The 9,014-nt window shown below is 39.8% G+C and overlaps 1 pseudogene; it reads right to left on the bottom strand.

The window, feature by feature from the left end:
- Positions 1–1,490: 1,490 nt before the first annotated feature.
- On the bottom strand, positions 1,491–7,952 carry LOC140518499 (E3 SUMO-protein ligase KIAA1586-like; annotated as a pseudogene).
- Positions 7,953–9,014: the final 1,062 nt, after the last annotated feature.

Raw genomic sequence — 9,014 nt, 5'->3', positions numbered from 1 at the left:
TGGGGGGCAGTGATCAGAGTAGAAGGCTGCCAGATAGAGTGCATGGCCTAGAGTCAGGAAGACTCATCTTTGTGAGTTTGAACCTGGCCTTCCATACTTACAAGCTTTTTGGCTCTAGGCAAGTCACTTAACCCTGTTTGCCTCAGTTTCCTCATCTGTAAAATGAGCTGGAGAAAGAGATGGCAAACCGCTCCAGTAACTTTGCCAAGAAAACCCCAAATGGGGTCAAGAAGAGTCAAACATGACTGAAAAAAAACTAAACAACAACAAATCAGAGTGAGTACGTTGGTCCAGGTGCATGCACCAACTTGAGCTAGGCTCACCCAGATCAGAAAAACTTCTGAGTCCAAGTAATAGGACAGGACACAACACAATATGGGTTTAGATAAGCTAAGGTGGTCACTTGGGACCATAGACCGAGATCTGGGGAGTCCATCTTGTCCAACCTCCTAATTTTACAGATAAGAGAACAGACCCAGAAAAATAAAGTGACTTGTCTGAGATCATTGCTATAGGATCATAGACTTAGATCTGGAAAGGATCTCCCACATAATTTTCTCCAACCTCATTTTACAGGTGAAGGAAACTGAGGCCCAGAGAGGTTGTGACTTATCCAAGATTACACAGGCAGTAAGCGTCAGAAGTAAGATTTGAACCCAGGTTCTCTGAGTTCAGTGCTCTGTTCACTATACTAGGCTGGCATGGTCTCAAAGAGGGGTGGGCAAGAATTATAGGAAGACAAAGCAAAAATCAGCAGCAAATGTTATCCATAATACCAGGGATTACCCTAAACTGCTTGAATTTGAATCCTTCATACTACTAGTAAAGTTTTCAATCCTGGGGCACAGGTGGAGGACATCATTCATCAGCTTGGCTCCCAGGAAAGAACTTTAAGAGTCAAAGATTCTTAGAGTCTTTGAGTTTAGAAGAGGCTTTATCAATCATTTGACCCAAACTCCTACTCAGAATAAAAGTCCCTTTTACAGCATCTCTGACAAAGCTTGTGTCTTGCTCAGGAAGATTCAAGATAATCAAGATTCAATTCAAGCAAGCAAAGAATACATAGCAAGATAAGCCAGGAAGAAGGAAGAAACAGGTCAGATCTGCTTGATCCCCAGGTAGAAATGGGCACATCCCACTGGTGCCCTGGGCAGAATGAGACACTCCAACCAGTAATGTCTGATTGGATTTTATAGGGTTCTTTTCTGCATCTAGTAGGACCAAGCATATATTGGGAGATGGAAAGAGGAGAACCTAGACCTGGCGACTTGTGCCAATTCATGTTGGGGTGATGAGAGGGAACAAAAGAGTAGAGGGAGAGGGAAAGAAGGGTACTTTAATAAAGCCTCTCAGGGAATTGGCGGTTAGTTGATATCCAATCTCCCAGTTAGTGGGAAAGAGGCTTTGGGCCCTTACTACTGGTCTAGTAGGATAGAGAGACTACTAGGATCATTGTAGGTTGGTTCTGGGTTTTAAAGAACCTGATTTAGCTAAGTCAGGTTGGGTCCCTGAGAGGTTAAGGAGGACTTTAATGCCCATATGCAGGGGTATGCTGGTGCTAGCTCTATGTGGTTTAGGACCAATTGTCAAATTTTCAGTGTGAGCATTTACATTTCTGAAATATAAATCAGGGTTTGATTTATTGTTTTGTTGACTGTCTAGACTTAAGAAAATAATGGAGACAATATTAATAGTGTCAATTAAGCTTAAAAGTGTGTTGTAGTACATTTTTTTGAGGGGGGAGAGTTGGTTGTTAAATATTTACTCACAGATCCCTGGTTATATCTCATATATATGAATCATGTCTTCTGGCCAGGTTTGAGGTTCTACTAGTACCTGCATCCACCAAGTATGTGTTCCATTGGGACTGACTTCATGGAGGAATGTTCTTTCTTCTGGACTCTAGAATTCTAATCCTCTGTAACTACCTCTTGGCTCCAGGTCACAGGACTTGATTATAATAGGGACACTAACATTCAGGATTCTCCACCTTCTTCTCTCCAAGTGCCTCCAAAGCCCCCAAGAGAGGGAGGTCTTCCCTCCAATCCCATGAGATCCCAGCTTTTTCTTTTACGCACTTGCTATTTTACCATGCCATGGTCTAAGCAGCTTTAAGTTCCCTATGGCTGAATGCCTTGTGGTCCTCAGGTGCCAAGGTCTCTATAAGGGAGAAAGTCTTTTAGGGGTTATTTTTATAAGACCTTCCAAAGGAGTTGCACCCAGGAAGGAGCCAACTTTGGCTTTTCTCATAGACTTTCTTTATTTCTTCATATACTTCATTCATTTCTTCATAGATTCACCAGCAATGGCCAGGTCTGGCATGGATGTAGGAGTACTGGTCATCCTCATTTTAGGAATCACCAAAAGGGGATTTCCTACAGCACTAAGAGGATGTCTTGCCATAGCATGCAGAACAGGAAGAGTAAAATTCAAATGAACAATATTTGCCGGAAGACATAATGGATAGAGGGCAGTGAGGTGGCACAGTGGATAGAGAGCCAGGCCTCAAGTCAGGAAGACCTAAGTTCAAATCTGGCCTCAGACACTAATTGTGTGACCCTAGGCAAGTAGTTTCCTCATCTATAAAATGAGATGGAGAAGGAGACAGCAAAACCTCTCCAATATCCTTACCAAGAAAACCCTGAATGGGGCTGCCAAGAGTTGAGCACAACTAAGCAACAACATAGATAGGATGACTGACTTGGAACCACGAAGATCTGGTTTGAAATCCTGATTCAGATACTACTAGAAGTGTGACCCTGAGCAAGTGACTTAATTTCTTTGAGTCTCCATTTCATCATCTATAAAATGAGGAAGTTGGGCTACTTGACCTTTGAGATCCCTTTCAGCTCCAAGTCTATGATCTTTTGAACCTTTGACATTTGTCATCATTCTCTGAGGAAGATTCAATTTCCAGAAAAGATGTTGGAGTAGGAGGTCTCAAAGGGGTCTATCACCCTCATATCTCTCTTTAAAAAGTAATAAGAACACCCGAAACAAGCAAAGCCACCAGAAATTCTTACAAGACGATTAAAGAATCACTCAAAGAAATGAGCAAACTGATGAAGAGCCCTGGCACAGTGAAAAAACACGTGAGATTTTTAAAAATACCTATAGAAGTTCCAGGGGGAAATGGATAGAATAAAAGAAATGCCCAAGAGTAGCATCAGAAAAAAAGTAACTTTTCTTGGCACAAAATAATGAATTTTGGAGGAATTAAAGATATGGAATTAGCAAAAAAAAAATCACAAATGTATATGGTATGTATTTTAGAAGAAGTAGGTACAACTAAAGGATCTCAGGAAAAAGCACTGAATCAGGAGGCAGAAGGTCTGGGTTTGAATTCTAGCTATTTTTCACTTACTGCCTTGGTCATGATACTCAGTCTCTCTGAACCTCTCTCTTCCTGCCCACAAAATTAAGGGGGTGAACAAGATAACCTCTAAAATCCCTTCCCATTCCAAATCTGGGATCCAAAAAATTCTAGCTTGACTACTTATTACCTGCGTAACGTCAGACATAACTTTCTAACCCTTGGCCTATCCTCTGAGAAGGAAAGGTTAAACTAGACAATTTTGAGGAAGTATTGTGCTGGTAAATATTTAACAATCAGCTCTTGGGGAGGTAGGTAGGATATGACATAAGACTATTCATAAGTTTCTTACACATTTCACTGATTGTTGTCATTCAGTCATGTCTGACTATGTGAGTCCATTTGGGGTTTTGTTGGCAGAGATACTGGAGTGATTTGCCATTTCCTTTTCCAGTTCATTTTACAGATGAAGAAACTGAGGCAAACAGGGTTAAGTGACTTGCCCAGGGTCACACAACTAGTAAGTGTTTGAGGCTGGATTTGAACTCAGAAGAGGAGTCTTCTGACTTTTAGGCCTGGTGCTCTATCCACTGAACCACCTAGCTGATACAAAGGATACATAGCAATACCATTGACAAATAATAATAAAATATACAAGACGCTTTATCTGCAAATTCCATTTAGACAATTGATTCTCACAGAATGCTTTTGTTGATTTTTGCCAAACTCTTGTGTCTCTAGTCATCCTATGATTGTGATTCAACCATGATTTGACAAACAGAGTTGCAGCTCAATAAGTTCTTTTCCCAATAAATGTATTATCATTAAGGGTGATATGTGAACTACTATTAAACTATTTCTCATCATCTTGCAAGTTATATTAATTAAATTGAAACTTCTTTCAGCTTTAGTACTATTGACTATATATAGTGCTTTCTTTTTAGCTTTTTGTATAGTTTGTTGCCAGGACTGGAACATTGTTTGATTTTATATTATAATCTTCAAAATCTGAAAATCATTTCATCAGTTTCATGCTTTAAAATTTCACTTGGTGAATTTTTTTTTACCAGCTAACCATAGTAAAATTAGTTCTTCATAATCCCAAGTAGATGACTCTAATAAATCAAAATAATTAAAAATGCTTTCATCATTGTTTCTTTTCAATAAAAGATGTAAGTTCATGTGTTAAATTGTATTTTCTAGTAACTTATTCCTAGGGAGAACATTAAATTTATTATTTTTATTAAATGGAGTATCTTTAAACTTATCTGACTTAATCAGATCTTCAACTTGAGATTCATGCTTTTCAGTACCAATCTTTAAATTTTCCAAAGCTCTTATGGTGTGATTAATTTTTGCATTTTCTGAATGTTAGTTGATCTTGACTGCAATGCAGTTGAAAGTAATGAAAATTCTTCAAGAATGTCAATCATTAAAACAAGTTCTTACAAGAAATTAATGTTAGTTAATTTCTTTTCCAAACCAGAATAAGAAGAAGAATGGAAAAATGTACATGCAACATAGGGTATGAGCCGCCATTAGAGCAGTAGCAACTCACAAATTACCTGTTGCCCTTCACGGTCCCTGTACTTGATCAATTTTAATCATTTCAGTTTCAAGTTCTTTAGCTACAGATTCTAGTTCAGTTTGATTTTTATTACATTGGTGATAATTAATACGTGTTACCCAGAAATATTTTTAAATGATTGACATTTTATTTCAGATACTGAATTGTCAAGTTATAACTGCAGTTGATGATTTAAAGTGTCAAATGATGGTTTTGGGGAAATTTTCTAACAACGCTGTAGTTACTCCAGACTTTCCTCCTAGCAAAACAGAACAAAATGCAATTAAGTTTGCTTTCAAATATTTATCATTAAAGCCACAATTATTTAAAGTAGACAATAATCTACTAAAAATACATTCTGCTGTGGTTGACACTAATTCTTTAAAACAACAAATAATAATATCAGTTTGGGAACTGAATAAACTGCATGTTGACTGTTAACAACTGGCTTGCAATTCCTAAAATTTTAATAATCAACTCTCTTAAGCTGGTATAAGCTGGCTCCATCATATTACTCTGTGTCACCTTAGACAAGTCACTTTCCCTCCTTTCTCTCATTTCATCTTCTATAGAATGAAAGGTTAAACAGACTAGATGATTTTTAAGATTCATTCCAGCTCTAAAAACTGCAATCCTAGGACAAAATAATGATGTAGCCTTCTTTGAGGAAGAACAAAGCAAGGTGGGTAGAAAGGCACCGTGGGTAGATGGGAAACCCTGAATGGTTAGGAGGGAATGTGCTGAGCATCACTTTCATTTACCTCCCTGAAGAGGCCCCAGTAAGGAACAAACTGAGAAATTTCTCATCACTTCCCCTGGGAAGATAAAGATGAAAAAATTGTGCAAAGCCCTAGAGGATCTCTGGTAAGAAAGAGCCATGTGCAGGATCCCATGGGATGAAGAGGGAACCAGGTATCGCTACAGAATCATGAAATTCTAAGATGCTATTTGCCCTTAGCCTCCTCCACTTTCAATTGCATAAAGCTCCTGTTTCACGACCATCCAGGACAGTTACTTGTAGAGAGCTCTTTGAGACCACCGAGGAATTAATTGGCTCAGGTCTCTCCTTATAAAATACTGTTTTAAGTAGCCTGTATCTTGCTCCCACCACAGTGATTCTTTTGGGATCCCTCATCCCAGGGGCTGTTAAGGAGGGAAAAAAGCTTCCTTCTCTCACCCCTTCTTACATAGTCAATCAGCTGCCAAGTCTTGTGCAGTCTACTCCCACATCTTTCACATCCGTCCCATTCTCTCTCAGCATATGGCCACCACTTTAATTTAGGTCCTCATCGCTTCTCATACCTATACTACTGGATTAGTTCCCTAGGTAACTAGGTGGCTGGAATGTTAGACTTGCAGTCAGGGAGACCTGAGTTCAAATCCTGCCTCAGAGGTTAACTTAGTTGTGTGACCTTGGGCAAGTCACTTAATTTCTTTAGTCTCCATTTCCTCATCTAGAAAATGGGAAAATAATACTACTTAGTTCATAGGGTGGTTGTGAGGACCACTGAGATTATATATATTGTATAAACTATATATTTTATTATAAAATATATTAAAATATACATAATACATTTAAAATTTCTCAAACCTTAAAGCTCTATATAAATGCTAGCTATTATTGTTATTATTATTATTTTTAATCCTATTTGATTCCAGTGTCTCCCTTCTCTCTAATATATCCTCACACAGCTGCCAAAATATCACTTTCATTTGAATTGTCTTAGGAAGATTCTGCCAAGCATTCAAACTCTGCTTCAGAGAGGGCAGCTCTGATGGGCTGGCCATGTTGTTCAAATGCAGAACATATGCTTGCCAAAAAGACTATTTTACGGAGAACTCGAATGGGGCAGGCGATCACATGGTGGTCAGAAGAAGCAATACAAGGACACTCTCAAGGTCTCTCTTAAGGACTTTGGAATTGATCATATGACACGGGAACACAGGACTGCCCAGCACGGTATGCCCACATCAGAGAAGGTACTGTGCTCTAAGAGCAAAGCAGAATTGAAATAGCTCAAAGGAAATGCAGGATGCGTAAATTTAGCATATCCACCCCCAATGTTCACACAGCCTATTTGTGTCTGACCTGTAGTAGAGCATTCAGAGCTCATATTGGTCTGATCAGTCACAGTTGGACACATTGAAACTTGATTCTAGCACGTTGATGTCATTTTGGTCCTCTTCAAGAACGAAGGACAACCACCACCGTTGCTAAGGTTTAGATATGACCATATCACTCACTCCCTTGCTCTAAATTCTTCAGTAACTCTTGAATAAAATACAAAGTCCTCCCTCCACCTTCTGACTCCCACCAACTTTTGTAGTCTTATTTTATATTCTTCCCTTTGTATATATCGTGTATTCTAATCCAATGTTCTTTCCTACCTATCTGACCCTTCTTTCTCAGTCTTCTTTGATGGATTGTTCCATGCATGCAAGAAACTACACCTGGAATGCACTTGCTACTTGTCTTCACCATTCAGAATCCTGATCATCTTTCAAGTAGCTACTTTTACTATTCATACACACACACACACACACACACACACACACACACACACACACACTCTCTCTCTCTCTTACTCTGTCTCTCTCTATGCATATATATCATACATTATGTTATACTACATATATATACATACACATACACACATTCTTTCTCCCTGTCTCTCTCTACACACACATACATACATATATATAAACATGTCCCACACTGACTCCATCTTGTGATTCAGTTCTGGATCTAGTTCAGTTCCCTTTCTATTCAATTATGGGTCTAGTCCAAATTTTGTCTTGCAAGAAAAGTTTATCAGGGGCAGAGTCAAGATGGCAGAGTAGAAAGACACACATACTCTAGCTCTTCCCCCATAGCCCATAAAATACCTGTAAAGAAAGACTCTCAACAAAATCTAGAGCAGCAAGCCACAGAACAATAGAGTGGAGGAGATTTCCAGCCCAGGGTGACCTGAAAGGCCAAGGGGAAAGCTCTGTTGCATTGGATGCGGAGTGGAGCCCAGCCCAGCCTTGGCTACGTGGCACAGGGAGGAGCAGGACCAGAGCTGGCTTCATGGGCGGAATCCCTGGCAGCAGCAGCAGTTCACAGATCCCTTAACCCACAGGCGCCAAAGGTCAGTGAGAGGGCTTTTTCAACCAGAGTGAGAAGGGAGCAGGGTCCTCCACTAGCCCTGGCCCCAGGCAGTAGTGTCAGTGGTGGTAGCAGCAGCAGTAGGAGGCAGTGGCTGCAGTGGCCATGGCAGCAGCCAGGGTCCATTGTTGAAGTGCTCAACTTAAAGTCTCTGGGGAAACTGAGCAGCTGATCTGAACCTCAGTGCTGAGTGGCTGCCCTGCCCTCTGGAGGAACTGAGCAGCTTATCTGAATCTCAGCCCTGAGCACAGTCCTGGGGCATGGCAGAGCTGGAGGCCTCTGAGGAGTAAACTGCTGTTCCTTGATTGTGCCACCTTGGAGGAACTGAGAACTTACAGGTCCCCAGAGTATACCCTACTCTTGACAAAGGACCTAAAAGTCAAGTAACTAGTTGGGAAAATGCCCAAGAAAGGGGGAAAAAATAAGACTATAGAAGGTAATTTCTTGGTGAACAGGTATTCTCTCCCATCCTTTCAGATGAGGAACAACAATGCATACTATCAGAGGAAGACATAAGAGTCAAGGCTTCTGCATCCAAAACCTCCAAAATAAATATGCAATGGTTCTAGGCCATGAAAGAGCTCAAAAAGGAGTTTGAAAATCAAGTAAGAGAGATGAAGGAAAAATTGGGAAGAGAAATGAGAGCAATGCAAGAAAATCATGAAAAATGAGTCAACAGCTTGCTAAAGGAGACCCCAAAAAATGCTGAAGAAAATAACACCTTTAAAAATAGGCTAACTCAATTGGCAAAAGAGGTCCAAAAAGCCAAAGAGGAGAAGAAGGCTTTAAAAAGCAGAATTAGAAAACAGTTCTTTAAAAATTAGAATGGAACAGATGGAAGCTAATGACTTGATGAGAAACCAAGAAATTACAAAACAAAACCAAAAGAATGAAAAAATGGAAGATAATGTGAAATATCTCACTGGAAAAACAACTGACCTAGAAAACAGATCCAGGAGAGACAGTTTTAAAATTATGGGACTACC

Source organism: Notamacropus eugenii, chromosome 1 (genome assembly GCF_028372415.1).
Source record: "Notamacropus eugenii isolate mMacEug1 chromosome 1, mMacEug1.pri_v2, whole genome shotgun sequence".
NCBI lineage: Eukaryota > Metazoa > Chordata > Mammalia > Diprotodontia > Macropodidae > Notamacropus > Notamacropus eugenii.
Note: the sequence above shows the minus strand (reverse complement) of the source record. Positions and strands in the feature narration are given on the sequence as shown.